The sequence below is a fragment of the Carassius gibelio genome, chromosome A3 (assembly GCF_023724105.1).
Source record: "Carassius gibelio isolate Cgi1373 ecotype wild population from Czech Republic chromosome A3, carGib1.2-hapl.c, whole genome shotgun sequence".
Lineage (NCBI taxonomy): Eukaryota > Metazoa > Chordata > Actinopteri > Cypriniformes > Cyprinidae > Carassius > Carassius gibelio.
Genome location: NC_068373.1, coordinates 4143460 through 4164044, shown reverse-complemented (window position 1 = coordinate 4164044; position 20585 = coordinate 4143460). Strand labels below are relative to the sequence as shown.

The 20585-nt window shown below is 38.6% G+C and overlaps 20 pseudogenes; all 20 read right to left on the bottom strand.

Annotated features, from left to right (window-relative positions):
* Nucleotides 1–1878: 1878 nt before the first annotated feature.
* On the bottom strand, nt 1879–1997 carry LOC127957596 (uncharacterized; annotated as a pseudogene).
* Nucleotides 1998–2366: 369 nt separating this feature from the next.
* On the bottom strand, nt 2367–2485 carry LOC127964121 (uncharacterized; annotated as a pseudogene).
* Nucleotides 2486–2840: 355 nt separating this feature from the next.
* Nucleotides 2841–2959, bottom strand: LOC127959721 (uncharacterized; annotated as a pseudogene).
* A 1366-nt stretch (nt 2960–4325) lies between these two features.
* On the bottom strand, nt 4326–4444 carry LOC127957590 (uncharacterized; annotated as a pseudogene).
* Nucleotides 4445–4663: 219 nt separating this feature from the next.
* On the bottom strand, nt 4664–4782 carry LOC127959716 (uncharacterized; annotated as a pseudogene).
* A 1266-nt stretch (nt 4783–6048) lies between these two features.
* Nucleotides 6049–6167, bottom strand: LOC127964322 (uncharacterized; annotated as a pseudogene).
* A 370-nt stretch (nt 6168–6537) lies between these two features.
* LOC127959709 (uncharacterized) lies at nt 6538–6656 on the bottom strand (annotated as a pseudogene).
* Nucleotides 6657–8940: 2284 nt separating this feature from the next.
* Nucleotides 8941–9059, bottom strand: LOC127957583 (uncharacterized; annotated as a pseudogene).
* Nucleotides 9060–9429: 370 nt separating this feature from the next.
* Nucleotides 9430–9548, bottom strand: LOC127964115 (uncharacterized; annotated as a pseudogene).
* A 355-nt stretch (nt 9549–9903) lies between these two features.
* Nucleotides 9904–10022, bottom strand: LOC127959701 (uncharacterized; annotated as a pseudogene).
* Nucleotides 10023–11388: 1366 nt separating this feature from the next.
* Nucleotides 11389–11507, bottom strand: LOC127957576 (uncharacterized; annotated as a pseudogene).
* Nucleotides 11508–11726: 219 nt separating this feature from the next.
* On the bottom strand, nt 11727–11845 carry LOC127959699 (uncharacterized; annotated as a pseudogene).
* Nucleotides 11846–13111: 1266 nt separating this feature from the next.
* Nucleotides 13112–13230, bottom strand: LOC127964320 (uncharacterized; annotated as a pseudogene).
* Nucleotides 13231–13600: 370 nt separating this feature from the next.
* LOC127959694 (uncharacterized) lies at nt 13601–13719 on the bottom strand (annotated as a pseudogene).
* A 2283-nt stretch (nt 13720–16002) lies between these two features.
* Nucleotides 16003–16121, bottom strand: LOC127957570 (uncharacterized; annotated as a pseudogene).
* A 369-nt stretch (nt 16122–16490) lies between these two features.
* LOC127964107 (uncharacterized) lies at nt 16491–16609 on the bottom strand (annotated as a pseudogene).
* Nucleotides 16610–16964: 355 nt separating this feature from the next.
* Nucleotides 16965–17083, bottom strand: LOC127959689 (uncharacterized; annotated as a pseudogene).
* A 1366-nt stretch (nt 17084–18449) lies between these two features.
* Nucleotides 18450–18568, bottom strand: LOC127957566 (uncharacterized; annotated as a pseudogene).
* A 219-nt stretch (nt 18569–18787) lies between these two features.
* On the bottom strand, nt 18788–18906 carry LOC127959682 (uncharacterized; annotated as a pseudogene).
* A 1268-nt stretch (nt 18907–20174) lies between these two features.
* LOC127964318 (uncharacterized) lies at nt 20175–20293 on the bottom strand (annotated as a pseudogene).
* Nucleotides 20294–20585: the final 292 nt, after the last annotated feature.

The window sequence follows — 20585 nt, the reverse complement described above, 5'->3', positions numbered from 1 at the left end:
GTCCATACCTCCTAAGATTCAAAGATTGGGCATTTACTCTTTTTTTTTTTTTGTTGCAAGATTATTATGTAATTAGTAAAAATTGCCAAAAATATTACAGCAACTGGTATTTCCCGGCCGTCTTCCATCCAAGTACTAACCAGGCAAAACCTGCTATTATTCAGAGATCGGGCATTGACTTTTTTTTTTTTTTTCAAGATTATTATATAATTTGTGAAAAATTTCCAAAAATCTTAAAGCAACTGGTATTACCAGGGTGTCTCCCATCCAATTACTAACCAGGCCCATACCTGCTAAGATTCAGATATGGGGCATTGACTCCTTTCTTTTTTTCTTGCAAGATTATTATATAATTTGTGAAAAATTTCCAAAAATCTTAAAGCAACTGGTATTACCAGGGGGTCTGCCATCCAATTACTAACCAGGCCGAAACCTGCTTAGTTTCCGAGCTCAGACATGATCTGGCATAGCCAGGGTGGAATGGCCATAAGCGAAGACTGCTGCAAAGAGAAGACTATTTAAAGATCAGCCAATCAAATCGCCCATACATTATATAAGTAGGAATGAAAATCCAAAAGCTTACAGCACCTGGTATTCCGAGGCGGTCTCCCATCCAAGCACTAACCAGGCCAATACCTGCTAAGATTAAGAGATCGGGCATTGGCTCTTTTTTTTTTAAGATTATTATATAATTAGTAATAAATTTCCAATAATATTAGAGCACCTGGTATTACCAGGCGGTCTCCCATCCAAACACTAAACAGGTCCATAGCTGCTAAGATTCAAAGATTGGGCATTGACTCTTTTTGTTTCAAGATAATTATATAATTAGTACAAATTTCCAAAAATATTACAGCAACTGGTATTCCGAGGCGGTCTCCCATCCAAGCACTAAACAGGTCCATACCTCCTAAGATTCAAAGATTGGGCATTTACTCTTTTTTTTTTTTTGTTGCAAGATTATTATGTAATTAGTAAAAATTGCCAAAAATATTACAGCAACTGGTATTTCCCGGCCGTCTTCCATCCAAGTACTAACCAGGCAAAACCTGCTATTATTCAGAGATCGGGCATTGACTTTTTTTTTTTTTTCAAGATTATTATATAATTTGTGAAAAATTTCCAAAAATCTTAAAGCAACTGGTATTACCAGGGTGTCTCCCATCCAATTACTAACCAGGCCCATACCTGCTAAGATTCAGATATGGGGCATTGACTCCTTTCTTTTTTTCTTGCAAGATTATTATATAATTTGTGAAAAATTTCCAAAAATCTTAAAGCAACTGGTATTACCAGGGGGTCTGCCATCCAATTACTAACCAGGCCGAAACCTGCTTAGTTTCCGAGCTCAGACATGATCTGGCATAGCCAGGGTGGAATGGCCATAAGCGAAGACTGCTGCAAAGAGAGAGCTATTTAAAGATCAGCCAATCTAATCGCCGGTACATTATACAGGACCAAACCTGCTTAGCTTCCGAGAGCAGACGAGATCAGGCATAGCCAGGTTGTTACGGTCGCAAGCGAAGGATACTGCAAAGAGAAGACTATTTAAAGATCAGCCAATCAAATCGCCCATACATTATATAAGTAGGAATGAAAATCCAAAAGCTTACAGCACCTGGTATTCCGAGGCGGTCTCCCATCCAAGCACTAACCAGGCCAATACCTGCTAAGATTAAGAGATCGGGCATTGGCTCTTTTTTTTTAAGATTATTATATAATTAGTAATAAATTTCCAATAATATTAGAGCACCTGGTATTACCAGGGGGTCTCCCATCCAAACACTACACAGGTCAATGACTGCTAAGATTCAAAGAATGGGCATTCACTCTTTTTTTTTTCAAGATTATTATATAATTTGTGAAAAATTTACAAAAATCTTAAAGCAACTGGTATTACCAGGGGGTCTCCCATCCAATTACTAACCAGGCCCAAACCTGCTTAGCTTCCGAGCTCAGACATGATCTGGCATAGCCAGGGTGGTATGGCCATAAGCGAAGACTGCTGCAAAGAGAGAGCTATTTAAAGATCAGTCAATCTAATCGCCGGTACATTATATAAGTAGGAAAGAAAACCCTAAAGCTTAAAGCACCTGGTATTCCCAGGCGGTCTCCCATCCAAGCACTAACCAGGCCAATACCTGCTAAGATTAAGAGATCGGGCATTGACTCTTTTTTTTTTTTTTTTTTTTTTAAGATTATTATATAATTAGTAATAAATTTCCAATAATATTAGAGCACCTGGTATTCCGAGGCGGTCTCCCATCCAGACACTAAACAGGTCCATGACTGCTAAGATTCAAAGAATGGGCATTGACTCTTTTTTTTTTCAAGATTATTATATAATTTGTGAAAAATTTACAAAAATCTTAAAGCAACTGGTATTACCAGGGGGTCTCCCATCCAATTACTAACCAGGCCAAAACCTGCTTAGCTTCCGAGCTCAGACATGATCTGGCATAGACAGGGTGGTATGGCCATAAGCGAAGACTGCTGCAAAGAGAGAGCTATTTAAAGATCAGCCAATCTAATATAAGTAGGAAAGAAAACCCTAAAGCTTAAAGCACCTGGTATTCCCAGGCGGTCTCCCATCCAAGCACTAACCAGGCCAATACCTGCTAAGATTAAGAGATCGGGCATTGACTCTTTTTTTTTTTTTTTTTTTTTTTAAGATTATTATATAATTAGTAATAAATTTCCAATAATATTAGAGCACCTGGTATTCCGAGGCGGTCTCCCATCCAGACACTAAACAGGTCCATGACTGCTAAGATTCAAAGAATGGGCATTGACTCTTTTTTTTTCAAGATTATTATATAATTTGTGAAAAATTTACAAAAATCTTAGAGCAACTGGTATTACCAGGGGGTCTCCCATCCAATTACTAACCAGGCCCAAACCTGCTTAGCTTCCGAGCTCAGACATGATCTGGCATAGCCAGGGTGGTATGGCCATAAGCAAAGACTGCTGCAAAGAGAGAGCTATTTAAAGATCAGCCAATCTAATCGCCGGTACATTATATAAGTAGGAAAGAAAACCCTAAAGCTTAAAGCACCTTGTATTCCCAGGCGGTCTCCCATCCAAGCACTAACCAGGCCAATAACTGCTAAGATTAAGAGATCGGGCATTGACTCTTTTTTTTTAAAGATTATTATATAATTAGTAATGAATTTCCAATAATATTAGAGCACTCCCATCCAAACACTAAACAGGTCCATAGCTGCTAAGATTCAAAGATTGGGCATTGACTCTTTTTGTTTCAAGATAATTATATAATTAGTACAAATTTCCAAAAATATTACAGCAACTGGTATTTCCCGGCCGTCTTCCATCCAAGTACTAACCAGGCAAAACCTGCTATTATTCAGAGATCGGGCATTGACTTTTTTTTTTTTTCAAGATTATTATATAATTTGTGAAAAATTTCCAAAAATCTTAAAGCAACTGGTATTACCAGGGTGTCTCCCATCCAATTACTAACCAGGCCCATACCTGCTAAGATTCAGATATGGGGCATTGACTCCTTTCTTTTTTTCTTGCAAGATTATTATATAATTTGTGAAAAATTTCCAAAAATCTTAAATCAACTGTTATTACCAGGGTGTCTCCCATCCAATTACTAACCAGGCCCATACCTGCTAAGATTCAGATATGGGGCATTGACTCCTTTCTTTTTTTCTTGCAAGATTATTATATAATTTGTGAAAAATTTCCAAAAATCTTAAAGCAACTGGTATTACCAGGGGGTCTGCCATCCAATTACTAACCAGGCCGAAACCTGCTTAGTTTCCGAGCTCAGACATGATCTGGCATAGCCAGGGTGGAATGGCCATAAGCGAAGACTGCTGCAAAGAGAGAGCTATTTAAAGATCAGCCAATCTAATCGCCGGTACATTATACAGGACCAAACCTGCTTAGCTTCCGAGAGCAGACGAGATCAGGCATAGCCAGGTTGTTACGGTCGCAAGCGAAGGATACTGCAAAGAGAAGACTATTTAAAGATCAGCCAATCAAATCGCCCATACATTATATAAGTAGGAATAAAAATCCAAAAGCTTACAGCACCTGGTATTCCGAGGCGGTCTCCCATCCAAGCACTAACCAGGCCAATACCTGCTAAGATTAAGAGATCGGGCATTGGCTCTTTTTTTTTAAGATTATTATATAATAAGTAATACATTTCCAATAATATTAGAGCACCTGGTATTACCAGGGGGTCTCCCATCCAAACACTACACAGGTCAATGACTGCTAAGATTCAAAGAATGGGCATTCACTCTTTTTTTTTTCAAGATTATTATATAATTTGTGAAAAATTTACAAAAATCTTAAAGCAACTGGTATTACCAGGGGGTCTCCCATCCAATTACTAACCAGGCCCAAACCTGCTTAGCTTCCGAGCTCAGACATGATCTGGCATAGCCAGGGTGGTATGGCCATAAGCGAAGACTGCTGCAAAGAGAGAGCTATTTAAAGATCAGTCAATCTAATCGCCGGTACATTATATAAGTAGGAAAGAAAACCCTAAAGCTTAAAGCACCTGTTATTCCCAGGCGGTCTCCCATCCAAGCACTAACCAGGCCAATACCTGCTAAGATTAAGAGATCGGGCATTGACTTTTTTTTTTCAAGATTATTATATAATTTGTGAAAAATTTACAAAAATCTTAGAGCAACTGGTATTACCAGGGGGTCTCCCATCCAATTACTAACCAGGCCCAAACCTGCTTAGCTTCCGAGCTCAGACATGATCTGGCATAGCCAGGGTGGTATGGCCATAAGCAAAGACTGCTGCAAAGAGAGAGCTATTTAAAGATCAGCCAATCTAATCGCCGGTACATTATATAAGTAGGAAAGAAAACCCTAAAGCTTAAAGCACCTGGTATTCCCAGGCGGTCTCCCATCCAAGCACTAACCAGGCCAATACCTGCTAAGATTAAGAGATCGGGCATTGACTCTTTTTTTTTTTTTTTTTTTTTTTTTTAAAGATTATTATATAATTAGTAATGAATTTCCAATAATATTAGAGCACCTGGTTTTCCGAGGCGGTCTCCCATCCAAACACTAAACAGGTCCATAGCTGCTAAGATTCAAAGATTGGGCATTGACTCTTTTTGTTTCAAGATAATTATATAATTAGTACAAATTTCCAAAAATATTACAGCAACTGGTATTCCGAGGCGGTCTCCCATCCAAGCACTAAACAGGTCCATACCTTCTAAGATTCAAAGATTGGGCATTTACTCTTTTTTTTTTTTTTTTTGCAAGATTATTATATAATTTGTGAAAAATTTCCAAAAATCTTAAAGCAACTGGTATTACCAGGGTGTCTCCCATCCAATTACTAACCAGGCCCATACCTGCTAAGATTCAGATATGGGGCATTGACTCCTTTCTTTTTTTCTTGCAAGATTATTATATAATTTGTGAAAAATTTCCAAAAATCTTAAAGCAACTGGTATTACCAGGGGGTCTGCCATCCAATTACTAACCAGGCCGAAACCTGCTTAGTTTCCGAGCTCAGACATGATCTGGCATAGCCAGGGTGGAATGGCCATAAGCGAAGACTGCTGCAAAGAGAGAGCTATTTAAAGATCAGCCAATCTAATCGCCGGTACATTATACAGGACCAAACCTGCTTAGCTTCCGAGAGCAGACGAGATCAGGCATAGCCAGGTTGTTACGGTCGCAAGCGAAGGATACTGCAAAGAGAAGACTATTTAAAGATCAGCCAATCAAATCGCCCATACATTATATAAGTAGGAATGAAAATCCAAAAGCTTACAGCACCTGGTATTCCGAGGCGGTCTCCCATCCAAGCACTAACCAGGCCAATACCTGCTAAGATTAAGAGATCGGGCATTGGCTCTTTTTTTTAAGATTATTATATAATTAGTAATAAATTTCCAATAATATTAGAGCACCTGGTATTACCAGGGGGTCTCCCATCCAAACACTACACAGGTCAATGACTGCTAAGATTCAAAGAATGGGCATTCACTCTTTTTTTTTTCAAGATTATTATATAATTTGTGAAAAATTTACAAAAATCTTAAAGCAACTGGTATTACCAGGGGGTCTCCCATCCAATTACTAACCAGGCCCAAACGTGCTTAGCTTCCAAGCTCAGACATGATCTGGCATAGCCAGGGTGGTATGGCCATAAGCGAAGACTGCTGCAAAGAGAGAGCTATTTAAAGATCAGTCAATCTAATCGCCGGTACATTATATAAGTAGGAAAGAAAACCCTAAAGCTTAAAGCACCTGGTATTCCCAGGCGGTCTCCCATCCAAGCACTAACCAGGCCAATACCTGCTAAGATTAAGAGATCGGGCATTGACTCTTTTTTTTTTTTTTTTTTTTTTTAAGATTATTATATAATTAGTAATAAATTTCCAATAATATTAGAGCACCTGGTATTCCGAGGCGGTCTCCCATCCAGACACTAAACAGGTCCATGACTGCTAAGATTCAAAGAATGGCCATTGACTCTTTTTTTTTTCAAGATTATTATATAATTTGTGAAAAATTTACAAAAATCTTAGAGCAACTGGTATTACCAGGGGGTCTCCCATCCAATTACTAACCAGGCCCAAACCTGCTTAGCTTCCGAGCTCAGACATGATCTGGCATAGCCAGGGTGGTATGGCCATAAGCAAAGACTGCTGCAAAGAGAGAGCTATTTAAAGATCAGCCAATCTAATCGCCGGTACATTATATAAGTAGGAAAGAAAACCCTAAAGCTTAAAGCACCTGGTATTCCCAGGCGGTCTCCCATCCAAGCACTAACCAGGCCAATACCTGCTAAGATTAAGAGATCGGGCATTGACTCTTTTTTTTTTTTTTTTTTTTTTTTTTTAAAGATTATTATATAATTAGTAATGAATTTCCAATAATATTAGAGCACTCCCATCCAAACACTAAACAGGTCCATAGCTGCTAAGATTCAAAGATTGGGCATTGACTCTTTTTGTTTCAAGATAATTATATAATTAGTACAAATTTCCAAAAATATTACAGCAACTGGTATTCCGAGGCGGTCTCCCATCCAAGCACTAAACAGGTCCATACCTCCTAAGATTCAAAGATTGGGCATTTACTCTTTTTTTTTTTTTGTTGCAAGATTATTATGTAATTAGTAAAAATTGCCAAAAATATTACAGCAACTGGTATTTCCCGGCCGTCTTCCATCCAAGTACTAACCAGGCAAAACCTGCTATTATTCAGAGATCGGGCATTGACTTTTTTTTTTTTTTTCAAGATTATTATATAATTTGTGAAAAATTTCCAAAAATCTTAAAGCAACTGGTATTACCAGGGTGTCTCCCATCCAATTACTAACCAGGCCCATACCTGCTAAGATTCAGATATGGGGCATTGACTCCTTTCTTTTTTTCTTGCAAGATTATTATATAATTTGTGAAAAATTTCCAAAAATCTTAAAGCAACTGGTATTACCAGGGGGTCTGCCATCCAATTACTAACCAGGCCGAAACCTGCTTAGTTTCCGAGCTCAGACATGATCTGGCATAGCCAGGGTGGAATGGCCATAAGCGAAGACTGCTGCAAAGAGAAGACTATTTAAAGATCAGCCAATCAAATCGCCCATACATTATATAAGTAGGAATGAAAATCCAAAAGCTTACAGCACCTGGTATTCCGAGGCGGTCTCCCATCCAAGCACTAACCAGGCCAATACCTGCTAAGATTAAGAGATCGGGCATTGGCTCTTTTTTTTTTAAGATTATTATATAATTAGTAATAAATTTCCAATAATATTAGAGCACCTGGTATTACCAGGCGGTCTCCCATCCAAACACTAAACAGGTCCATAGCTGCTAAGATTCAAAGATTGGGCATTGACTCTTTTTGTTTCAAGATAATTATATAATTAGTACAAATTTCCAAAAATATTACAGCAACTGGTATTCCGAGGCGGTCTCCCATCCAAGCACTAAACAGGTCCATACCTCCTAAGATTCAAAGATTGGGCATTTACTCTTTTTTTTTTTTTGTTGCAAGATTATTATGTAATTAGTAAAAATTGCCAAAAATATTACAGCAACTGGTATTTCCCGGCCGTCTTCCATCCAAGTACTAACCAGGCAAAACCTGCTATTATTCAGAGATCGGGCATTGACTTTTTTTTTTTTTTCAAGATTATTATATAATTTGTGAAAAATTTCCAAAAATCTTAAAGCAACTGGTATTACCAGGGTGTCTCCCATCCAATTACTAACCAGGCCCATACCTGCTAAGATTCAGATATGGGGCATTGACTCCTTTCTTTTTTTCTTGCAAGATTATTATATAATTTGTGAAAAATTTCCAAAAATCTTAAAGCAACTGGTATTACCAGGGGGTCTGCCATCCAATTACTAACCAGGCCGAAACCTGCTTAGTTTCCGAGCTCAGACATGATCTGGCATAGCCAGGGTGGAATGGCCATAAGCGAAGACTGCTGCAAAGAGAGAGCTATTTAAAGATCAGCCAATCTAATCGCCGGTACATTATACAGGACCAAACCTGCTTAGCTTCCGAGAGCAGACGAGATCAGGCATAGCCAGGTTGTTACGGTCGCAAGCGAAGGATACTGCAAAGAGAAGACTATTTAAAGATCAGCCAATCAAATCGCCCATACATTATATAAGTAGGAATGAAAATCCAAAAGCTTACAGCACCTGGTATTCCGAGGCGGTCTCCCATCCAAGCACTAACCAGGCCAATACCTGCTAAGATTAAGAGATCGGGCATTGGCTCTTTTTTTTTAAGATTATTATATAATTAGTAATAAATTTCCAATAATATTAGAGCACCTGGTATTACCAGGGGGTCTCCCATCCAAACACTACACAGGTCAATGACTGCTAAGATTCAAAGAATGGGCATTCACTCTTTTTTTTTTCAAGATTATTATATAATTTGTGAAAAATTTACAAAAATCTTAAAGCAACTGGTATTACCAGGGGGTCTCCCATCCAATTACTAACCAGGCCCAAACCTGCTTAGCTTCCGAGCTCAGACATGATCTGGCATAGCCAGGGTGGTATGGCCATAAGCGAAGACTGCTGCAAAGAGAGAGCTATTTAAAGATCAGTCAATCTAATCGCCGGTACATTATATAAGTAGGAAAGAAAACCCTAAAGCTTAAAGCACCTGGTATTCCCAGGCGGTCTCCCATCCAAGCACTAACCAGGCCAATACCTGCTAAGATTAAGAGATCGGGCATTGACTCTTTTTTTTTTTTTTTTTTTTTTTAAGATTATTATATAATTAGTAATAAATTTCCAATAATATTAGAGCACCTGGTATTCCGAGGCGGTCTCCCATCCAGACACTAAACAGGTCCATGACTGCTAAGATTCAAAGAATGGGCATTGACTCTTTTTTTTTTCAAGATTATTATATAATTTGTGAAAAATTTACAAAAATCTTAAAGCAACTGGTATTACCAGGGGGTCTCCCATCCAATTACTAACCAGGCCAAAACCTGCTTAGCTTCCGAGCTCAGACATGATCTGGCATAGACAGGGTGGTATGGCCATAAGCGAAGACTGCTGCAAAGAGAGAGCTATTTAAAGATCAGCCAATCTAATATAAGTAGGAAAGAAAACCCTAAAGCTTAAAGCACCTGGTATTCCCAGGCGGTCTCCCATCCAAGCACTAACCAGGCCAATACCTGCTAAGATTAAGAGATCGGGCATTGACTCTTTTTTTTTTTTTTTTTTTTTTTAAGATTATTATATAATTAGTAATAAATTTCCAATAATATTAGAGCACCTGGTATTCCGAGGCGGTCTCCCATCCAGACACTAAACAGGTCCATGACTGCTAAGATTCAAAGAATGGGCATTGACTCTTTTTTTTTCAAGATTATTATATAATTTGTGAAAAATTTACAAAAATCTTAGAGCAACTGGTATTACCAGGGGGTCTCCCATCCAATTACTAACCAGGCCCAAACCTGCTTAGCTTCCGAGCTCAGACATGATCTGGCATAGCCAGGGTGGTATGGCCATAAGCAAAGACTGCTGCAAAGAGAGAGCTATTTAAAGATCAGCCAATCTAATCGCCGGTACATTATATAAGTAGGAAAGAAAACCCTAAAGCTTAAAGCACCTTGTATTCCCAGGCGGTCTCCCATCCAAGCACTAACCAGGCCAATAACTGCTAAGATTAAGAGATCGGGCATTGACTCTTTTTTTTTAAAGATTATTATATAATTAGTAATGAATTTCCAATAATATTAGAGCACTCCCATCCAAACACTAAACAGGTCCATAGCTGCTAAGATTCAAAGATTGGGCATTGACTCTTTTTGTTTCAAGATAATTATATAATTAGTACAAATTTCCAAAAATATTACAGCAACTGGTATTTCCCGGCCGTCTTCCATCCAAGTACTAACCAGGCAAAACCTGCTATTATTCAGAGATCGGGCATTGACTTTTTTTTTTTTTCAAGATTATTATATAATTTGTGAAAAATTTCCAAAAATCTTAAAGCAACTGGTATTACCAGGGTGTCTCCCATCCAATTACTAACCAGGCCCATACCTGCTAAGATTCAGATATGGGGCATTGACTCCTTTCTTTTTTTCTTGCAAGATTATTATATAATTTGTGAAAAATTTCCAAAAATCTTAAAGCAACTGGTATTACCAGGGTGTCTCCCATCCAATTACTAACCAGGCCCATACCTGCTAAGATTCAGATATGGGGCATTGACTCCTTTCTTTTTTTCTTGCAAGATTATTATATAATTTGTGAAAAATTTCCAAAAATCTTAAAGCAACTGGTATTACCAGGGGGTCTGCCATCCAATTACTAACCAGGCCGAAACCTGCTTAGTTTCCGAGCTCAGACATGATCTGGCATAGCCAGGGTGGAATGGCCATAAGCGAAGACTGCTGCAAAGAGAGAGCTATTTAAAGATCAGCCAATCTAATCGCCGGTACATTATACAGGACCAAACCTGCTTAGCTTCCGAGAGCAGACGAGATCAGGCATAGCCAGGTTGTTACGGTCGCAAGCGAAGGATACTGCAAAGAGAAGACTATTTAAAGATCAGCCAATCAAATCGCCCATACATTATATAAGTAGGAATAAAAATCCAAAAGCTTACAGCACCTGGTATTCCGAGGCGGTCTCCCATCCAAGCACTAACCAGGCCAATACCTGCTAAGATTAAGAGATCGGGCATTGGCTCTTTTTTTTTAAGATTATTATATAATAAGTAATACATTTCCAATAATATTAGAGCACCTGGTATTACCAGGGGGTCTCCCATCCAAACACTACACAGGTCAATGACTGCTAAGATTCAAAGAATGGGCATTCACTCTTTTTTTTTTCAAGATTATTATATAATTTGTGAAAAATTTACAAAAATCTTAAAGCAACTGGTATTACCAGGGGGTCTCCCATCCAATTACTAACCAGGCCCAAACCTGCTTAGCTTCCGAGCTCAGACATGATCTGGCATAGCCAGGGTGGTATGGCCATAAGCGAAGACTGCTGCAAAGAGAGAGCTATTTAAAGATCAGTCAATCTAATCGCCGGTACATTATATAAGTAGGAAAGAAAACCCTAAAGCTTAAAGCACCTGTTATTCCCAGGCGGTCTCCCATCCAAGCACTAACCAGGCCAATACCTGCTAAGATTAAGAGATCGGGCATTGACTTTTTTTTTTCAAGATTATTATATAATTTGTGAAAAATTTACAAAAATCTTAGAGCAACTGGTATTACCAGGGGGTCTCCCATCCAATTACTAACCAGGCCCAAACCTGCTTAGCTTCCGAGCTCAGACATGATCTGGCATAGCCAGGGTGGTATGGCCATAAGCAAAGACTGCTGCAAAGAGAGAGCTATTTAAAGATCAGCCAATCTAATCGCCGGTACATTATATAAGTAGGAAAGAAAACCCTAAAGCTTAAAGCACCTGGTATTCCCAGGCGGTCTCCCATCCAAGCACTAACCAGGCCAATACCTGCTAAGATTAAGAGATCGGGCATTGACTCTTTTTTTTTTTTTTTTTTTTTTTTTTAAAGATTATTATATAATTAGTAATGAATTTCCAATAATATTAGAGCACCTGGTTTTCCGAGGCGGTCTCCCATCCAAACACTAAACAGGTCCATAGCTGCTAAGATTCAAAGATTGGGCATTGACTCTTTTTGTTTCAAGATAATTATATAATTAGTACAAATTTCCAAAAATATTACAGCAACTGGTATTCCGAGGCGGTCTCCCATCCAAGCACTAAACAGGTCCATACCTTCTAAGATTCAAAGATTGGGCATTTACTCTTTTTTTTTTTTTTTTTGCAAGATTATTATATAATTTGTGAAAAATTTCCAAAAATCTTAAAGCAACTGGTATTACCAGGGTGTCTCCCATCCAATTACTAACCAGGCCCATACCTGCTAAGATTCAGATATGGGGCATTGACTCCTTTCTTTTTTTCTTGCAAGATTATTATATAATTTGTGAAAAATTTCCAAAAATCTTAAAGCAACTGGTATTACCAGGGGGTCTGCCATCCAATTACTAACCAGGCCGAAACCTGCTTAGTTTCCGAGCTCAGACATGATCTGGCATAGCCAGGGTGGAATGGCCATAAGCGAAGACTGCTGCAAAGAGAGAGCTATTTAAAGATCAGCCAATCTAATCGCCGGTACATTATACAGGACCAAACCTGCTTAGCTTCCGAGAGCAGACGAGATCAGGCATAGCCAGGTTGTTACGGTCGCAAGCGAAGGATACTGCAAAGAGAAGACTATTTAAAGATCAGCCAATCAAATCGCCCATACATTATATAAGTAGGAATGAAAATCCAAAAGCTTACAGCACCTGGTATTCCGAGGCGGTCTCCCATCCAAGCACTAACCAGGCCAATACCTGCTAAGATTAAGAGATCGGGCATTGGCTCTTTTTTTTAAGATTATTATATAATTAGTAATAAATTTCCAATAATATTAGAGCACCTGGTATTACCAGGGGGTCTCCCATCCAAACACTACACAGGTCAATGACTGCTAAGATTCAAAGAATGGGCATTCACTCTTTTTTTTTTCAAGATTATTATATAATTTGTGAAAAATTTACAAAAATCTTAAAGCAACTGGTATTACCAGGGGGTCTCCCATCCAATTACTAACCAGGCCCAAACGTGCTTAGCTTCCAAGCTCAGACATGATCTGGCATAGCCAGGGTGGTATGGCCATAAGCGAAGACTGCTGCAAAGAGAGAGCTATTTAAAGATCAGTCAATCTAATCGCCGGTACATTATATAAGTAGGAAAGAAAACCCTAAAGCTTAAAGCACCTGGTATTCCCAGGCGGTCTCCCATCCAAGCACTAACCAGGCCAATACCTGCTAAGATTAAGAGATCGGGCATTGACTCTTTTTTTTTTTTTTTTTTTTTTTAAGATTATTATATAATTAGTAATAAATTTCCAATAATATTAGAGCACCTGGTATTCCGAGGCGGTCTCCCATCCAGACACTAAACAGGTCCATGACTGCTAAGATTCAAAGAATGGCCATTGACTCTTTTTTTTTTCAAGATTATTATATAATTTGTGAAAAATTTACAAAAATCTTAGAGCAACTGGTATTACCAGGGGGTCTCCCATCCAATTACTAACCAGGCCCAAACCTGCTTAGCTTCCGAGCTCAGACATGATCTGGCATAGCCAGGGTGGTATGGCCATAAGCAAAGACTGCTGCAAAGAGAGAGCTATTTAAAGATCAGCCAATCTAATCGCCGGTACATTATATAAGTAGGAAAGAAAACCCTAAAGCTTAAAGCACCTGGTATTCCCAGGCGGTCTCCCATCCAAGCACTAACCAGGCCAATACCTGCTAAGATTAAGAGATCGGGCATTGACTCTTTTTTTTTTTTTTTTTTTTTTTTTTTAAAGATTATTATATAATTAGTAATGAATTTCCAATAATATTAGAGCACTCCCATCCAAACACTAAACAGGTCCATAGCTGCTAAGATTCAAAGATTGGGCATTGACTCTTTTTGTTTCAAGATAATTATATAATTAGTACAAATTTCCAAAAATATTACAGCAACTGGTATTCCGAGGCGGTCTCCCATCCAAGCACTAAACAGGTCCATACCTCCTAAGATTCAAAGATTGGGCATTTACTCTTTTTTTTTTTTTGTTGCAAGATTATTATGTAATTAGTAAAAATTGCCAAAAATATTACAGCAACTGGTATTTCCCGGCCGTCTTCCATCCAAGTACTAACCAGGCAAAACCTGCTATTATTCAGAGATCGGGCATTGACTTTTTTTTTTTTTTTCAAGATTATTATATAATTTGTGAAAAATTTCCAAAAATCTTAAAGCAACTGGTATTACCAGGGTGTCTCCCATCCAATTACTAACCAGGCCCATACCTGCTAAGATTCAGATATGGGGCATTGACTCCTTTCTTTTTTTCTTGCAAGATTATTATATAATTTGTGAAAAATTTCCAAAAATCTTAAAGCAACTGGTATTACCAGGGGGTCTGCCATCCAATTACTAACCAGGCCGAAACCTGCTTAGTTTCCGAGCTCAGACATGATCTGGCATAGCCAGGGTGGAATGGCCATAAGCGAAGACTGCTGCAAAGAGAAGACTATTTAAAGATCAGCCAATCAAATCGCCCATACATTATATAAGTAGGAATGAAAATCCAAAAGCTTACAGCACCTGGTATTCCGAGGCGGTCTCCCATCCAAGCACTAACCAGGCCAATACCTGCTAAGATTAAGAGATCGGGCATTGGCTCTTTTTTTTTTAAGATTATTATATAATTAGTAATAAATTTCCAATAATATTAGAGCACCTGGTATTACCAGGCGGTCTCCCATCCAAACACTAAACAGGTCCATAGCTGCTAAGATTCAAAGATTGGGCATTGACTCTTTTTGTTTCAAGATAATTATATAATTAGTACAAATTTCCAAAAATATTACAGCAACTGGTATTCCGAGGCGGTCTCCCATCCAAGCACTAAACAGGTCCATACCTCCTAAGATTCAAAGATTGGGCATTTACTCTTTTTTTTTTTTGTTGCAAGATTATTATGTAATTAGTAAAAATTGCCAAAAATATTACAGCAACTGGTATTTCCCGGCCGTCTTCCATCCAAGTACTAACCAGGCAAAACCTGCTATTATTCAGAGATCGGGCATTGACTTTTTTTTTTTTTTCAAGATTATTATATAATTTGTGAAAAATTTCCAAAAATCTTAAAGCAACTGGTATTACCAGGGTGTCTCCCATCCAATTACTAACCAGGCCCATACCTGCTAAGATTCAGATATGGGGCATTGACTCCTTTCTTTTTTTCTTGCAAGATTATTATATAATTTGTGAAAAATTTCCAAAAATCTTAAAGCAACTGGTATTACCAGGGGGTCTGCCATCCAATTACTAACCAGGCCGAAACCTGCTTAGTTTCCGAGCTCAGACATGATCTGGCATAGCCAGGGTGGAATGGCCATAAGCGAAGACTGCTGCAAAGAGAGAGCTATTTAAAGATCAGCCAATCTAATCGCCGGTACATTATACAGGACCAAACCTGCTTAGCTTCCGAGAGCAGACGAGATCAGGCATAGCCAGGTTGTTACGGTCGCAAGCGAAGGATACTGCAAAGAGAAGACTATTTAAAGATCAGCCAATCAAATCGCCCATACATTATATAAGTAGGAATGAAAATCCAAAAGCTTACAGCACCTGGTATTCCGAGGCGGTCTCCCATCCAAGCACTAACCAGGCCAATACCTGCTAAGATTAAGAGATCGGGCATTGGCTCTTTTTTTTTAAGATTATTATATAATTAGTAATAAATTTCCAATAATATTAGAGCACCTGGTATTACCAGGGGGTCTCCCATCCAAACACTACACAGGTCAATGACTGCTAAGATTCAAAGAATGGGCATTCACTCTTTTTTTTTTCAAGATTATTATATAATTTGTGAAAAATTTACAAAAATCTTAAAGCAACTGGTATTACCAGGGGGTCTCCCATCCAATTACTAACCAGGCCCAAACCTGCTTAGCTTCCGAGCTCAGACATGATCTGGCATAGCCAGGGTGGTATGGCCATAAGCGAAGACTGCTGCAAAGAGAGAGCTATTTAAAGATCAGTCAATCTAATCGCCGGTACATTATATAAGTAGGAAAGAAAACCCTAAAGCTTAAAGCACCTGGTATTCCCAGGCGGTCTCCCATCCAAGCACTAACCAGGCCAATACCTGCTAAGATTAAGAGATCGGGCATTGACTCTTTTTTTTTTTTTTTTTTTTTTAAGATTATTATATAATTAGTAATAAATTTCCAATAATATTAGAGCACCTGGTATTCCGAGGCGGTCTCCCATCCAGACACTAAACAGGTCCATGACTGCTAAGATTCAAAGAATGGGCATTGACTCTTTTTTTTTTCAAGATTATTATATAATTTGTGAAAAATTTACAAAAATCTTAAAGCAACTGGTATTACCAGGGGGTCTCCCATCCAATTACTAACCAGGCCAAAACCTGCTTAGCTTCCGAGCTCAGACATGATCTGGCATAGACAGGGTGGTATGGCCATAAGCGAAGACTGCTGCAAAGAGAGAGCTATTTAAAGATCAGCCAATCTAATATAAGTAGGAAAGAAAACCCTAAAGCTTAAAGCACCTGGTATTCCCAGGCGGTCTCCCATCCAAGCACTAACCAGGCCAATACCTGCTAAGATTAAGAGATCGGGCATTGACTCTTTTTTTTTTTTTTTTTTTTTTTAAGATTATTATATAATTAGTAATAAATTTCCAATAATATTAGAGCACCTGGTATTCCGAGGCGGTCTCCCATCCAGACACTAAACAGGTCCATGACTGCTAAGATTCAAAGAATGGGCATTGACTCTTTTTTTTTCAAGATTATTATATAATTTGTGAAAAATTTACAAAAATCTTAGAGCAACTGGTATTACCAGGGGGTCTCCCATCCAATTACTAACCAGGCCCAAACCTGCTTAGCTTCCGAGCTCAGACATGATCTGGCATAGCCAGGGTGGTATGGCCATAAGCAAAGACTGCTGCAAAGAGAGAGCTATTTAAAGATCAGCCAATCTAATCGCCGGTACATTATATAAGTAGGAAAGAAAACCCTAAAGCTTAAAGCACCTTGTATTCCCAGGCGGTCTCCCATCCAAGCACTAACCAGGCCAATAACTGCTAAGATTAAGAGATCGGGCATTGACTCTTTTTTTTTAAAGATTATTATATAATTAGTAATGAATTTCCAATAATATTAGAGCACTCCCATCCAAACACTAAACAGGTCCATAGCTGCTAAGATTCAAAGATTGGGCATTGACTCTTTTTGTTTCAAGATAATTATATAATTAGTACAAATTTCCAAAAATATTACAGCAACTGGTATTTCCCGGCCGTCTTCCATCCAAGTACTAACCAGGCAAAACCTGCTATTATTCAGAGATCGGGCATTGACTTTTTTTTTTTTTCAAGATTATTATATAATTTGTGAAAAATTTCCAAAAATCTTAAAGCAACTGGTATTACCAGGGTGTCTCCCATCCAATTACTAACCAGGCCCATACCTGCTAAGATTCAGATATGGGGCATTGACTCCTTTCTTTTTTTCTTGCAAGATTATTATATAATTTGTGAAAAATTTCCAAAAATCTTAAAGCAACTGGTATTACCAGGGTGTCTCCCATCCAATTACTAACCAGGCCCATACCTGCTAAGATTCAGATATGGGGCATTGACTCCTTTCTTTTTTTCTTGCAAGATTATTATATAATTTGTGAAAAATTTCCAAAAATCTTAAAGCAACTGGTATTACCAGGGGGTCTGCCATCCAATTACTAACCAGGCCGAAACCTGCTTAGTTTCCGAGCTCAGACATGATCTGGCATAGCCAGGGTGGAATGGCCATAAGCGAAGACTGCTGCAAAGAGAGAGCTATTTAAAGATCAGCCAATCTAATCGCCGGTACATTATACAGGACCAAACCTGCTTAGCTTCCGAGAGCAGACGAGATCAGGCATAGCCAGGTTGTTACGGTCGCAAGCGAAGGATACTGCAAAGAGAAGACTATTTAAAGATCAGCCAATCAAATCGCCCATACATTATATAAGTAGGAATAAAAATCCAAAAGCTTACAGCACCTGGTATTCCGAGGCGGTCTCCCATCCAAGCACTAACCAGGCCAATACCTGCTAAGATTAAGAGATCGGGCATTGGCTCTTTTTTTTTAAGATTATTATATAATAAGTAATACATTTCCAATAATATTAGAGCACCTGGTATTACCAGGGGGTCTCCCATCCAAACACTACACAGGTCAATGACTGCTAAGATTCAAAGAATGGGCATTCACTCTTTTTTTTTTCAAGATTATTATATAATTTGTGAAAAATTTACAAAAATCTTAAAGCAACTGGTATTACCAGGGGGTCTCCCATCCAATTACTAACCAGGCCCAAACCTGCTTAGCTTCCGAGCTCAGACATGATCTGGCATAGCCAGGGTGGTATGGCCATAAGCGAAGACTGCTGCAAAGAGAGAGCTATTTAAAGATCAGTCAATCTAATCGCCGGTACATTATATAAGTAGGAAAGAAAACCCTAAAGCTTAAAGCACCTGTTATTCCCAGGCGGTCTCCCATCCAAGCACTAACCAGGCCAATACCTGCTAAGATTAAGAGATCGGGCATTGACTTTTTTTTTTCAAGATTATTATATAATTTGTGAAAAATTTACAAAAATCTTAGAGCAACTGGTATTACCAGGGGGTCTCCCATCCAATTACTAACCAGGCCCAAACCTGCTTAGCTTCCGAGCTCAGACATGATCTGGCATAGCCAGGGTGGTATGGCCATAAGCAAAGACTGCTGCAAAGAGAGAGCTATTTAAAGATCAGCCAATCTAATCGCCGGTACATTATATAAGTAGGAAAGAAAACCCTAAAGCTTAAAGCACCTGGTATTCCCAGGCGGTCTCCCATCCAAGCACTAACCAGGCCAATACCTGCTAAGATTAAGAGATCGGGCATTGACTCTTTTTTTTTTTTTTTTTTTTTTTTTTTAAAGATTATTATATAATTAGTAATGAATTTCCAATAATATTAGAGCACCTGGTTTTCCGAGGCGGTCTCCCATCCAAACACTAAACAGGTCCATAGCTGCTAAGATTCAAAGATTGGGCATTGACTCTTTTTGTTTCAAGATAATTATATAATTAGTACAAATTTCCAAAAATATTACAGCAACTGGTATTCCGAGGCGGTCTCCCATCCAAGCACTAAACAGGTCCATACCTTCTAAGATTCAAAGATTGGGCATTTACTCTTTTTTTTTTTTTTTTTGCAAGATTATTATATAATTTGTGAAAAATTTCCAAAAATCTTAAAGCAACTGGTATTACCAGGGTGTCTCCCATCCAATTACTAACCAGGCCCATACCTGCTAAGATTCAGATATGGGGCATTGACTCCTTTCTTTTTTTCTTGCAAGATTATTATATAATTTGTGAAAAATTTCCAAAAATCTTAAAGCAACTGGTATTACCAGGGGGTCTGCCATCCAATTACTAACCAGGCCGAAACCTGCTTAGTTTCCGAGCTCAGACATGATCTGGCATAGCCAGGGTGGAATGGCCATAAGCGAAGACTGCTGCAAAGAGAGAGCTATTTAAAGATCAGCCAATCTAATCGCCGGTACATTATACAGGACCAAACCTGCTTAGCTTCCGAGAGCAGACGAGATCAGGCATAGCCAGGTTGTTACGGTCGCAAGCGAAGGATACTGCAAAGAGAAGACTATTTAAAGATCAGCCAATCAAATCGCCCATACATTATATAAGTAGGAATGAAAATCCAAAAGCTTACAGCACCTGGTATTCCGAGGCGGTCTCCCATCCAAGCACTAACCAGGCCAATACCTGCTAAGATTAAGAGATCGGGCATTGGCTCTTTTTTTTAAGATTATTATATAATTAGTAATAAATTTCCAATAATATTAGAGCACCTGGTATTACCAGGGGGTCTCCCATCCAAACACTACACAGGTCAATGACTGCTAAGATTCAAAGAATGGGCATTCACTCTTTTTTTTTTTCAAGATTATTATATAATTTGTGAAAAATTTACAAAAATCTTAAAGCAACTGGTATTACCAGGGGGTCTCCCATCCAATTACTAACCAGGCCCAAACGTGCTTAGCTTCCAAGCTCAGACATGATCTGGCATAGCCAGGGTGGTATGGCCATAAGCGAAGACTGCTGCAAAGAGAGAGCTATTTAAAGATCAGTCAATCTAATCGCCGGTACATTATATAAGTAGGAAAGAAAACCCTAAAGCTTAAAGCACCTGGTATTCCCAGGCGGTCTCCCATCCAAGCACTAACCAGGCCAATACCTGCTAAGATTAAGAGATCGGGCATTGACTCTTTTTTTTTTTTTTTTTTTTTTTTAAGATTATTATATAATTAGTAATAAATTTCCAATAATATTAGAGCACCTGGTATTCCGAGGCGGTCTCCCATCCAGACACTAAACAGGTCCAT